At 43.2% G+C, this 13,146-nt stretch overlaps 1 long non-coding RNA gene across 2 annotated transcripts in view; it reads left to right on the top strand.

Moving 5' to 3' along the window:
- The window catches only part of LOC125100721 (uncharacterized), a 126,042-nt gene that overhangs the window by 58,359 nt on the left and 54,537 nt on the right, over positions 1–13,146 (top strand). The gene's annotated exons all lie outside the window — the stretch shown is intronic.

The raw sequence follows: 13,146 nt of genomic DNA, 5'->3' as shown, positions 1-13,146 counted from the left end.
CTCCTCTCTTTCCACTTAAAGCCATCCCCAGGGCTGCCGCTCAGAGCCAGGGTGAGCCTGCTGATCACAGAGGGCAGCTGTGGTGGAGGGATCATTAGAGGAACCCAAACGTCCTCAGAACTACGTTTCCTGAAGGTTGTACTTAAGTCATAAACCTGAAGCAGTGGAAAACAGAATGCTTGTGAGTTCTCAATAATTGTGTGATCAAAGCCACTGTGACCCAGATCCAGAGCTGTGTGGTCTGGAAGAGAATGGGTGGGAGATGCAGACCGAGGATGAAGAAAGCCTTAGGACACAGGCTGCCTCCTTTTTCACCCATGGGGAAAGTGTCTGGCGATTCCCCAGTGAAAAGGGATTTGAAGTTAACATCACAGCTGAATTACTTGTTACTTTACTGTTAGACATAGTTATGCTTTGTAAACAACTCTTGAGCAAAACTACTTTCACTTCTTTTTTTCATAGTGTAGGACTAGTCACTTCAATTAATCACCTTTTTCATCTTTGTAAACTTTAAAAAAAAGATTTATTTATTTATTTCAGAGAGAGAGAGCATGAGAGCAAATTGGGGGGAGGGGCAGAGGGAGAGAACCTCAAGCAGACCCCCCACTGAGCACGGAGCCTCTCACGCAGGCCCATCTCTCGAAACATTAGATCACAGCCTGAGCCAAAACCAAGAGTCAGATGTTCAACTGACTGAGTGACCCAGGTGCCCCACCTTTGTAAGCTTTTAAATGAAAGAGACCCTTTACAGGGATACCTGGAATGGATGATTTTAGTCGAACTTCTTATCTCTAGAGTGAGCCCCAGTAGTTGAGCAGAAATGCCCTCTTATTTCCATCTCCTGCTATGGTCTAATGTTTATTAAGCACTTCACACCATCTGCTTACAGTAAACACCAGAGATGATAGCTTTCTCTCCTATCCCTTACAGAGGCCTTTCTCTGCACTACTTGTATTTCCTGTGAATAACGGTCGCTGATGAGGAAGATGATAGTCACACCGTGCACACCTCTGTTACCATACCTTAAAATGGGCAGCACACTGAAAGTGAGACAATAACAAAATTTGTCCCACTGAGACTGAAAATCACATTTTTCTGAGGAGTTGCTCATGTGCTGGAGTAAGGAAATCTTAGAAGCAATGTGTTTGAAAGATATCTTCAACCCTATACAAGGCTGTCATGTTGCAGAGGGCTTTGTCTTGTTCTGTTTGGGTCCCAGAGGATGGAAATAGGCTCAGTGAGTAAAAGGAGTACAGAAATTATTTTCCTGTCTACCTCCTTCAGTAGTATGGCTCTCGGGAATCCTGGGCTGACTGAGAGAGTACTGACACTGTTGGTTTGAAAATTTTGGAGACATGGAAACCAGGTCATACCTTTTTCTAACCCAAATCAGACCACAAAGATTTCACCAAGGTTTTATCAGCTACACAACTGAGCTGTGCTCACAGTCCTGCCCCCTCCTTCCATACTGTGACCTGTAACAGAAGAGTCAGGAGACATCTCTCACCCCCGCTTGTCCTGGGCTCTGCCAGCCCTTGACAACCGAAGATTTGTAACAGTAGTAGGAAGCTTAGCACTATGCTTTGAAGAAGCAAAAATAACAAATATTAGATATGCTTGGACTGGTTCCTAGTGGGAGGGGTCTGCTGGAAATAACAATGTTGTTCTAAAGCAATTTGTTGGGGTTAATTAAAAAATGTAACAAAGCCTTATAAACATGAGGCTATTCATAACAATTGAAAACCACCTGCCTTGAAGAAATCATCTCAGCTATGGGGGTGTGAAAATTTTCCTCCAGCCTGAATTATTATCTGTCCTTTCCATGATAATCAGGCCTCTATGATTATTGATGTTTTCCCGCACTCCCTCACACTTTCTCTCCCACTGGAAGTCTCTCATGTCTCTGCTTCACTGAAGAACACTATGTGATCTTCATCCTTGAATCCCAGAGATCCTCCACATCCAGCATCCTACCAATGCCCCTTGGGACAGAGAGGAACAGAAATGAGCTTACAATAAGAGGAGAAAAGGTAGCCCTCTTGAGAGGATGGAAAAGGTGGTCCCTCTTGCCGACATTTGGTCTAGTGTCCTGAGACCCCAGGAGGCCAGCTGTTCTTCTGTGTGCCCAGTATGTGAGCTCAGCTCTGGCTGCCTTAAAAAATAAATGCTGTGAAACCGCTCCCTTAAGGAAAAGTCAAGGAATTTATTTAAAGTCATAATGATCATAAACTCATATGTAGAGTCCTTGAACACTTAATAATAACAATAACAATAATAGTAAAGGAGACTATAGTCAGATAGTCATATTAATAACCTTACTGCAGCATAATTTTCATATGATTTCATAAAATCACCCAGATTAAATCTATGATGATTTCAGTAAGGTTATGGAATTTGCAGCCATCACCATAGTTTGATTTCATGTCATTTTCAATGCCCTCAAAAGAAATTTTGGGTCCATTTACTGCCACTCCCCATTACCACCCCAACTTTAGGCAACCTCTCTAATCTCCTTTCTGTCTCTATGGGTTGGCCTGTTTTAGACACTCCATATAAATGGAATCATACGTATGTGTTTTTCTGCTCTGATCTGACTTCTTCCATGGAGCATAAAATTTTTGAAGTTCATCCATGCTGTAGCATGTGCCCACACGTCATTGCTTTTTATCCCCAAATACTATTCGATTGTGTGGACATAGCACATGTGTTCATCCGTTCATCAGGTGATGGACATTTAAGCCATTTCCATTTTTTGCCTCTAGTGAGTGATAGTGGTCTGAACATTCATGTATAATGTCTTTTAAGGGGCTTGTCTAAAATCTCATTCTATCTCTTCTTTCCAGTAAATTAAATAAGTGTCAAAAAGGTCCAGATTCTTCCTTCTGAGAGCCACTATATGAACTTATTTCCTTTTCCGTATCTTCCTTCATGCCTGCTCCTGCCCATTCTTTTGCAGCAACATCCAGTGCCAGATTACTTACTATTTTCCAGAAAGCTTTGTAGAACCCACCAACATACCTATTAAAATGTTGTATTTCAGGGCGCCTGGGTGGCTCAGTGGGTTGAGCCGCTGCCTTCAGCTCAGGTCATGATCTCGGGGTCCTGGGATCGAGTCCCACATCGGGCTCTCTGCTCAGCGGGAAGCCTGCTTCCCTCTCTCTCTCTCTCTGCCTGCCTCTCCGTCTACTTGTGATCTCTCTCTGTCAAATAAATAAATAAAATCTTTAAAAAAAAAAAAATAAAAAATAAAATGTTGTATTTCAGGCTGCTTTCCAACTACTAGAATGTTCTAATCAACTTCCTTTCACTCTGTCCTACAATCTCCAGCCAACTGCTTTGGCCCCATCCTTTGAGGCATAGTATAAAGGTCTCTTTTTAGGACATGGAAACATAGAATTTTTAGGTGGGAAAATCAGATGCCAGATAGGGACAGCCAGTAGGTAAAACCAGCCACATCTTCCCCAACAGTTAGATCTTTAGTTAACTAAGTAGCTTGGATTATCCCAACACTGATGGTTGGGAACAGAAGATTCCATTCTACTTTAGAAAGGAAAAAAAATTTACTCATTTAAACCTGAAGTAAGTTTACAACTGAGCAATACCTCTATTAAAATGGTATAAAAAATGTTCCCTTTTTATTCAGATCTCAGGATATAGTACATAATCACACTTTCTATTTCCCACAAAGAAGGGTGAGATTTCCATTTATTTTCAGAAGACCTAGTCATAATATCCAGTTGATAAACTTAATGACCTTGTTACTTCAGGAAATTGGATTCCAATAGCTAATGGAAAGACTGACTTTTTTATTTTAATTTCTAGCCTCGTCATGTACATATATACATACACAAAAAGCAGTAAATTCCTCAAAATGAGCATAATCACTGAGCTTTTTCTTTTTTTAAAGATTTTTAAAATGTATTTATTTGAGAGAGAGAGAGAGAGCAGAGGGAGAACACGAGTGGGGGGAGGGACAGAGGGAGAAGGAGAAGCAGAAGCAGACTCCCTGCTCAGCAGGGAGCCCAGACAGTGACCTGGAGCTCTACCCCAGGGTCGTGAGTCAAAGGCAGTCGCTTAACAGACTGAACTACCCAGGTGCCCTTACTGACCTTTTTTTCTTAAGGAAGGAGCCTTAACATTCTCTAAACCAAAAAATCACTTTAGCCTATAACCTCAAGGATAATTCTTCAGGGTTCCCACCTATGTGTGAAAGGAGGAGGTTAGACACATTTATAAACAAGGCTCCAAAAGTTGAGGAAAAGCCTGTGCACAAACCCAAGCCTGATCTCATCCCAGGTCCCTCTCGTCAGATTTCCATCTCCAGTAGTCAGCAGGTATGTTCTGGGAGGTGGGATTCCCAGCAGTTCTCCAGAGACCGGTCCTTCCCACCAAAAAGAACGTGCTATCCCCAAAGCCCGTATTTCTTTAATTAGCTCATTCAAGGAATGAGGTTGGTTATTAACAGTTGGTTTCTCTTTTCCAACATCTCTGGAGATAGACACTGTCGTAGTACTGCTAAGGGAAGGAACAAACTAATTTTTCCATCTAATTTTGCTTCCCCTTAGTAACAAAAAAATTTTTATCCCTCCACCCATAAGCAAGAGATAGTTTTTGAGAGGGGTTTAACTTTCACCTATTTGCAGCCTGAAAGATGCTTTTGAAGGAGGTCAGTATATACCAATTGATATAAGGGTTATTTTGAGCTGAAAGCAATTAAAAATCAACAGGTGCTGGAAGACTCTCTACCTTTCTGTTTTCTGCCTAAAAGCAGGGTACAAATTTCCCTTTGTGTCTCTGTTTCCTCACCCATTCCTACCACTGCACCCAGAAGCAGAGAGCACTCTTATCACTGGAGACAGAAAGTCAACACCAAGACAAGTTTGTGTAAACAGAGATTAGTAAAATAACACTTATCTTCCATTAATCCCCCCAAATGTTTCCTACTCCCTTCTTTACAATCTATTGTCCCTTGATGCCCAAATCCCCTTTCCTTTGTTAAAATGGAAAAGTCTAGCCACCTTTTTTGTGAACTCCCATGCACTTAAAATACTATAAAAGTTGTACACCTTTTCTTTGGTAACCTGTCTTCTGTTAGTTTAATTCACAGACCTCTAAACACAGAGCCTAAGAGGGTACAGGAAAAGGTTTTTTTGTCCAAAATGTCTTCAGTCTGGATTCTGAGCATTTGTTACAGGCCAGTGTAGCACCTGCACAAAGACATGTCCAATTTGTGAGTCTCTTACAAGGCCTCCCGCAGTGATTTTTTAATTATGTGATTCATATAGTGACTTGAATCTCTCCACAGGACCTCATCCCTAAGGATGAGCCCTTTAACATTCTTTTGAATGCCACATGCATGTCCAGATTTTTCTGCCTCAGTCTCAGTTGCTCTGTCATAATTCAGTCCATAATGCATGGCTCTCAGAATTTGCCAGACTTGCTTTGGTAGCTGTGGCTCATTAGGGGTCCTCTTCAGTAACATAAAGGAATACAGAAATTATTGTCCCTTGTGACATAGGAGTCAGAAAGTCTCCTTCTTAAAATCTTCACAAATTATTAAATGATAACATTCTCTCAAGTCATTCATAGTTTTTTCTTCATCCCATTGTAAAATAAAAGCAGTTAGTACGAATAATGCAAAAACAAAAAGGATGCCGATACACAAATATGTCGCCAGCTGTACTCGGTCAACACCTTTTTGCCGTGAGAAATTAAAGTCAGATAATGAGGGAAGATAGAGTATTTGATAATTTTTGCTTGGCTGAGTTATTAGACCCCTCGAAAGGAGTATTTGGATTCTTCATGCTTACTAACATCATTCCTCAATAGATTTGGGTCCAGAAAATTATGAACCATATTCAGTTAGAGCTGCCCTTTGAGTAGAATTTGGTCTCTGGGAGGTAATCAATGTACAAGCAGTAGAGTGTTGTGAGTTCAGGGAATGAATGAGCCTCAAGCAACCTCCACTTCAGGTGTTCATGGAGGTAGTATGTGTCCATACTTAGTGGGCACAGCACAGGGGACTGTGCAGCTAGCTGATGTCCAGAATTTTCTGAAACCCCACACTTCCATGCACCTCTACGTAGCCTCAGGTAGCAAAAGAAAGATATCAACAATCACATTTCCATTCACTGTCTGAGTTCTTCAGGGGATTTATAGTGTTTTTCTTCAGTTTCATTGATTGTGTAGTTCTGGTTCCTTAGGAAATCTCATAATTTATCAATGCCTCTTGGCAACGTCTTATAAATAAACTGCAATCCCAACAAAACATATTGATGGAACGATTTCAGTCCAGACCTCCTGATCAGGCTCTGATATAAACTCTGTGTTTTATTCTAGCCTGCTTTTTATTGCCTAATGAATAGAGTTTGCTTTGAGAAGGCACAGACTGTCATTCTTTGATTTGATTTCAAGAATTCGGAAGCATTTTCAGTGCTGGCCCAGGGAGGTTCACTATTCCCTGACTGAGTCATGCTTCAGGAAAAGGAGCTCTGTGAATTTATTCTGTAAAGCATTTCTAAAGCTTTCAGGCTATCGTCAATGAAAAGCTGAAATACAAAATAATACAAACTTAGCTTTCATCTCATTCCATTGACCAAAGGCTTGTTTGAAGATTACCAGCTGATGGGTAACTTGATTTATTTCAATTGACTGAGGTAAAAACCCATTGATTGTCCCCAGACTAAGAACTGGGGCCAGCCCTGTGAATCTGGCAGCCACATCTGGAAAGAGAGTATGAAGAGCCTCTGCTTTGTATCTTTCCCAGTCATGTGATCAGGCCACATTTCTCGGCAAAGAGGAAGAGTTGCCTGGAAAATGGGTCTGACACTAAAGGTCTGACAGGAGCATAGGGTATCTCTTTTTCCTCCAGTCTTTGCTCCTTTGGGTCTTCAGACTTCCTAGGCTGACTGTGACTTGGACTCTAGACTTTCTGAGCGAAAGCATTTTCAGTAAACAGTGGCTTGGATAAGAGGCCAAAGGGTCTGTTCATTTTGCTTGAAGGGAATCAGGAGAGGGAAAAAGGGAAAACGGAGAGGGAAAAGACAAGCGTTTGATTTTTTGGTTTTCCCAGGAGGTCTGAGCAGGGAGGGCAGATAAATCCAAAAACAGGAGCAATTCAGCTGCAGTATTAAAAAGAACTTTTGTGTGTGAGATAGTGACCTGCTTAACCCCAGGGAAGTGGAGTTTTCCTAGGATAAATAGGAAGTTTAATGCTGTCTAGAGGTGGGAAGATGAACTATATCACCATTTCAAGTTTGCTTCTGGCTGTAGAGCTCCGTAATTTCTTCCTGGACATGGTTTCTATTTTTGGAAGAGCAGAAAGATTTGATTTCAAAGACGGATAGGAAAACTGCATATTGGTGAGCCTTTGGTGCAGGAATTCTTACATGAGGTCCCAGCCATTAAGGGGGGGGCATCAGAGGCCTATGAACTCCTGAAATTGTATATGAAATTGTGTTTTTGTGGCTATTAGTGAGAGAACGTTCATAGCTGCCATGAACTACACAAGGGAGTCTATAATTAAAAGACAAAAAGAGAAAGAAAACCATTAAGGAATCATTGCTCCAAGGGAAGAATTGGTTCAGCAAGGATGGCTAAGGAACCCTGGATATTCCTTCTCGGACCTTTGCAACTTGGTGAGAAGACGAGGCAGATGGCTAGGGAGGGTGGGACAGAGCCCTCTCTACTGACCAAGGGCTGAGCTACAGGGACGGAAGCACAAGATGCCTCCACCCTGATTCATTTGTTCAGCAAATACTTAATTAACACCTATTGTGTGCCAGGCACTGTTCCCGGCACTACAGATAGAGCAGTGAACAGAACAAAGATTCCTGCCTGCCTGTCGTGTAAACAGGTTGGGGGGTGGGTAGTGGCAGAAACAAGTAATAAACATAACATGAGTGTATCATCTAGTGGAACAGGGTAAAGCGGGCTTCCCCTGGGGAAGACATAAGACCGAAGACAGGAGGCAGTTTGCATTATTATATAGGGCAGATCTCAAAGAGAAGGTATTATTTGATCAAAAACTTGAAGCAGGCAAAAGAGATAGCCTTGCAGATGTCTTATGTCTGGGGGAGGAACATTCCAGCAGAGAGAACAAGCAGTATGCTTCTAAGATGGGAGGTTTGGGGACCATCTGATGAACAGCCAAGAGGTCAGTAGGAATGGAGCAGAGAAAACAAAGGGGAGAGTAAATAGAAGAAGAGGTAACTGGGAGAGGAGGAGGCAGACCACACAGGATCTGGTGATTCATTATGAGAACTTTGAACAGTCACTGAAGAGTTCAAGAAATCTTAGTTCATGTAATCTAAGTTACGCTTTAATAGGATTAATCTGGTGCTGTTTGGGGGAGAGACTGTAGGGAGAAAGCATGGAAACAGGGAGACCAGTGAGAAGTGATCCAGGAGAGACAGTGGTGGCTTGGACCAGGATGGCAGCAGTGGTGAGAAGAGACAGGTCTGGATATATTCTGAAGGGAGAACCAACAGAACTTCCTTATGGATTGGGTAGGGGCCCATATCAACACGACTCCATTTCTTTTCTTCCACACCTGCTCGTCACTGGTGTGAACAGATAGTGTCGCAACCCCCTTTCTGTCCCAGGTTGGCCCGTGGTCTGGGTCAGTGCTATCTAGCACCACAGCCACCAGCCACTTAAATGTGGCTAGTTTGAATGGAGATGTGCTTTAAATGTAAAACGCTACATTTTGAAGATTTACTACAAAAAAAAGGTAAAGCATTTCATGGGTAATTTTTAAAATATTGATAACATGTTGAGATGATGATTATTTTAGAAACACCAGGTTAAGTAAAATTTATTAAAATTAATTTCATACCATTCTTTTTACTTCCTTAATATGACCAACATGAAATTTAAAATTACATACTTAGCTCCCATCATATGCTGTATTTCAATTGGATAGCACTGTTCTAGAGAATGTCTGAGAGACCAATGGTTACATTTGAATCTAAAGTCCCTCTGGGCTCATTCTTTTGAGAATGGAAAACTGATTTTAAATACCTGCCTGATGGTGATAAAGGGCCATACATTTCCAAAATATTTGTTGTGTAGAGCCTCACATGCTGCTTTCTTTGCAAGAAATGAGACATCTGCTCATGCGCAGACACTGTGAGGTTGGCCCATCCAAAACTCAACACTCAATAACTAGACCTTGCCTGCAGGTACCCTTGAGAGGACACCGCTCCAGATCATCAGAGGTTGACTCCTCTCCACCACCTGTAGCAACACACCACCAGGCCCCCCACGGTGGTGACCCCTTAGGTCCAACAACATGACCTCCAACTTGAAATATGACCTAATGTGAATATCTAACCCCCAGTGGCCAGGTGGCATCGGAGCATCACTTAACAATGGGTGCGTACTGGAGCTACCTGTTTCTGAATAAGTTTTCCTGTTTATTGTGTAGAGAGACCTTGCATATACAGTCCTCTGTATGTGTATGCAGAGCATAATGCTGAATACTGTGATTAGTCCAGATGGTTTTAGACCCTTTGAGTCAGGATCTCTGAGGTCGACCCGCATCTCTATCAAGCTTCACGGGTGATTTCTATGCTCCCTGAAGTTAGGGAGCTGCCCTAGAGATACGGCAACAGGATAAAGGTTATCATTCCCTTCTTTCTTTTTAGAAAGCATTTTTTTTTTGAAGATTTTATTTATTTATTTGATAGATAGAGATCACAAGTAGGCAGAGAGGCAGGCAGAGAGAGCGAGAGGAGGAAGCAGGCTCCCTGCTGAGCAGAAAGCCCGATGTGGGGCTAGATCCCAGGACCCTGGGATCATGACCTGAGCCAAAGGCAGAGGCTTTAACACACTGAGCCACCCAGGCGCCCCTCATTCCCTTCTTTCAATCAAGAGTCATACGCTTGGCAGCTTTGTCTTGGGGGGCTTAGTCTGGTGTGTCCTAAATTATATATTCATATGTATGCATGCACGTGATATATAGAGAGAGATAAAAATAGAAGATCAATGTGAGTGACCATAACAACAAAACCTCAACCTATTTTCATTGTCTGAGAGGAAAATTCCACCCTGAGTCACAAGCAGGCAGTTCTGGGCAGCTCTTACCTCACAGGCTTGGGCTCTTTAGGCTTTGTCTGCTTTTTCTGACTCCTGGCTAGAGCTGCTGAAGCTGGCCAGGAAATGATCTCTCTTGCCCATTCAGTTGGGGTGTCCCTTTTAAAGCTCCTGTCTCCTCCACACCTCTCCCGCTACCCGCCTCCAAGTTCTGCCACTTTCTTTCTAATTTGTCTCTGTAGCTCAAAACATCTTTGGTGGGTGGCGGACTGTCCCCTCTCTGAGTGTGGGTACAGGAAATTTAGTCCCAAACCCATTGTCTTCTGCTCAGCAGCCAGGGCCATGGACCACAGCCAATACAACACAACAAAACGTTAAGGCATGTGTTTCCTCTTGCCCATGCCCACATAACCTGTTGCTCCACCATCCCCCTGCTCTGTTTCCTTCAGGTCGTAGAGTCTTTGGGGGAGACACAACTTTACCTTTCTGTGGTGAAATGGCCCCATGGAGACATGTTCCCCAATTGGTTTATCAGGATTGCATCTTTCAAGAAACAATATAAAGCACAGGCAGCCATGAATATCTTTTTTGACTTCTAGTAGGCCTGAACTAGGGTACTCTTTAAATTGCACTGTTTCAGTTCTATCTACTGAAAAAAAAAAATGTTTTTATGTGGTCTGAGTGTGACTGGAGAATAGGAACACCTGTCCCTGAGCTCTAGGAGCGGGGCAGGATATTCCCAGTGGTGCTGGGGGTAGGTGGGGTGGGTGAGGATCAGGAGGTGGGTGGAGCTCCCTCATTCCCTGCACTCCCTAACAGGAGTTTGCAGCCTAAAGGTCCTCTCCATGAGGAACAAAAGGCAGGGGAATAGGGCTTTTCTGGGATCCTGAAGTCATTCACAAAATGAGGGTTTGTAGATGGGACATGGCCCACATCTTATTTCTTTCCCATGTAGTCTTCCTATTGACTATCTCAAGACTAGTACATAAACCATTTCACATTTTGTGAGATTAAGCTGCTTTTTAATATTTCTGACAGGTGTCCTGTGGGTCCTTCTGGACTGGCAATCTGTCCCTTTCTTCTGTTATGCAAATGTGCTCACCCTATTTTTGTTGTCAGGGAGAGGATCAGAGATGAAAGATGGCCCTTCACCAAGCTCTTCTGTCACTGGCGTATTAAAAATACTGTGAAGCATCCAGAAGGGGCAGACAGGCTTTAGAACCTGCTCCTGATTACAAATCATGCCCTTTCTTTCATGCTTTTATTTGTGCTCTTTCCTATTTGCATTGCTTTTCTGACAGAGTCCTCCTCCTGCCTCTGTCGCTGTGGCTTAGATGGTGTTCATTTGTGTTTCTGAGCTCTCTGACGTTTCATATCTGACCTTTGCTGAGACAGAAAGCATTTGAGAAAGTGGGGCTGTCAGAAGGAAAGGACGGATGACCTGGGGACTGGCGTCAGCACAGAGGGCTTTCCTAGTCCCAGCATCTGTAATCACTTATCATTTAAAAACGATACCAAATCTAAATTGCATAAGAGTAGGATATTTTCAGAACCAAATCCTATATATTTTTTAGCCTTTATAGGCTAAAGTTGGATTGTTAAGTCTTGTGGAAGAGCAAGAAGGTTGGAGGGAGAGAAATATGTGTTGGCAGATCACCAGAGGATGAGTTAATTATGTCTCGTGTACAAACCTGTCAATATTTTTCTTCTCACTTTAAAACCACACTCTCTCTCCAGCAGTTGTATTGATGATATTAACCCATTGTGACCCTTGAGAGAAGGAGGTAGGGCTTTATTTGGGGAGAGTAACACAAATGCAAAAGAAATAGGCCTAGATTGACAGGCTGGGTCTCACACACAAATCACTTTGAAAAATCTGGCTGAATGGGAGGTTGATGAGAAGGCAAGAAACTTCTGACTCATCACTGTTTTCTCTCCTTGAATTACGGTTTACACTATCTTAGCGCTGAAGGGGAACCTTAAGAACAGCCACTACAGTTCCCTTTGGCCCAGTCTTCCCTTCTCTTTCATCCTCAGGAAGCATCTTTTCGACTCGGTCTGGCTTCACCCAGGAGCAAGAAGCTCAGTGCTGTTAGAGCTACCCTTCGTGTGAGAGGAGATCTGTCTTCCTCTAGCTTCTGCCCTTTGGGACCGGTCTCTCAGAGCTCTGAGTAGATTGGGGATTACTCATTTCTGGCAGCCTGTGACGACCAAACATCAAGTCAGGCCAGAATGGATGGCCTTTCTACTTACCAGACTCCCAGGAGGACACACCAATTCCTTGGTCCTAAGCCCCTAGTGCAGTGGTGTCCACAGTGGGGAGACTGATCTACTACCAATACTAGCCTTGTCTATACACCCACCCTTCTCAGCATGGAACCTTCACCGGTGGCATCAGTATCCCTTGGAGCTTATTAGAAATGAAGAATATGGAGTCCCTACCCCCAACCTAATGAAATCAGAATCTGTGTTTTTGTTGTGGTTTGTTTGTTTGTTTGTTTTTAAAGATTGTATTCATTTGTTTGAGATTCAGAGAGAGAGAGAGACAAAGAGAGATCACGAGTAGAAAGGGGGGCAGAGGGAGAAGCAGACTCCCCACTAAGCAGGGAGCCCAATGCAGGGATCTATCCCAGGACCCCAGAATCATGACCTGAACCAAAGGCAGATGCTTAATGACTGAGCCACCCAGGTGCCCTGGAATCTACATTTTAACAAGATCATTTGTCTACACATTCACATGCACATCCTCACTAGTCCACGTGGCTTGTGAAGAGCACCCATTGACTCTGACCCATGTTCCTGACTTGGATCCCCAGAACCTTGGTAGGGATGAGTGACCTGTCCAGGAAACCTGGACTTCTACAGATGAGGGAGTTCTTTTAAGGAGGGTACCTTGAAGGATGACAGAGGTATCAGGTGTGTGCCTTGAGGACGTGCCCTTCAGAACGTGACCTTGGGGAGAAACCCTGAAATGTGTCCCCCAAGACTGGGAGACACAGGCTTCAGAAAGCCTTCCACCCTTCCTCTGGTATAGGCCCTCAGGCTGACTTGCTGGGACGCGATCCAGCTCAATGACTAAGAGAACTGTTAGATTCTGGAGCCTTTGTAAAT

The sequence above is a fragment of the Lutra lutra genome, chromosome 5, assembly GCF_902655055.1.
Source record: "Lutra lutra chromosome 5, mLutLut1.2, whole genome shotgun sequence".
Taxonomy (NCBI): domain Eukaryota; kingdom Metazoa; phylum Chordata; class Mammalia; order Carnivora; family Mustelidae; genus Lutra; species Lutra lutra.
This window is presented reverse-complemented; position numbering and strand designations above follow the sequence as displayed.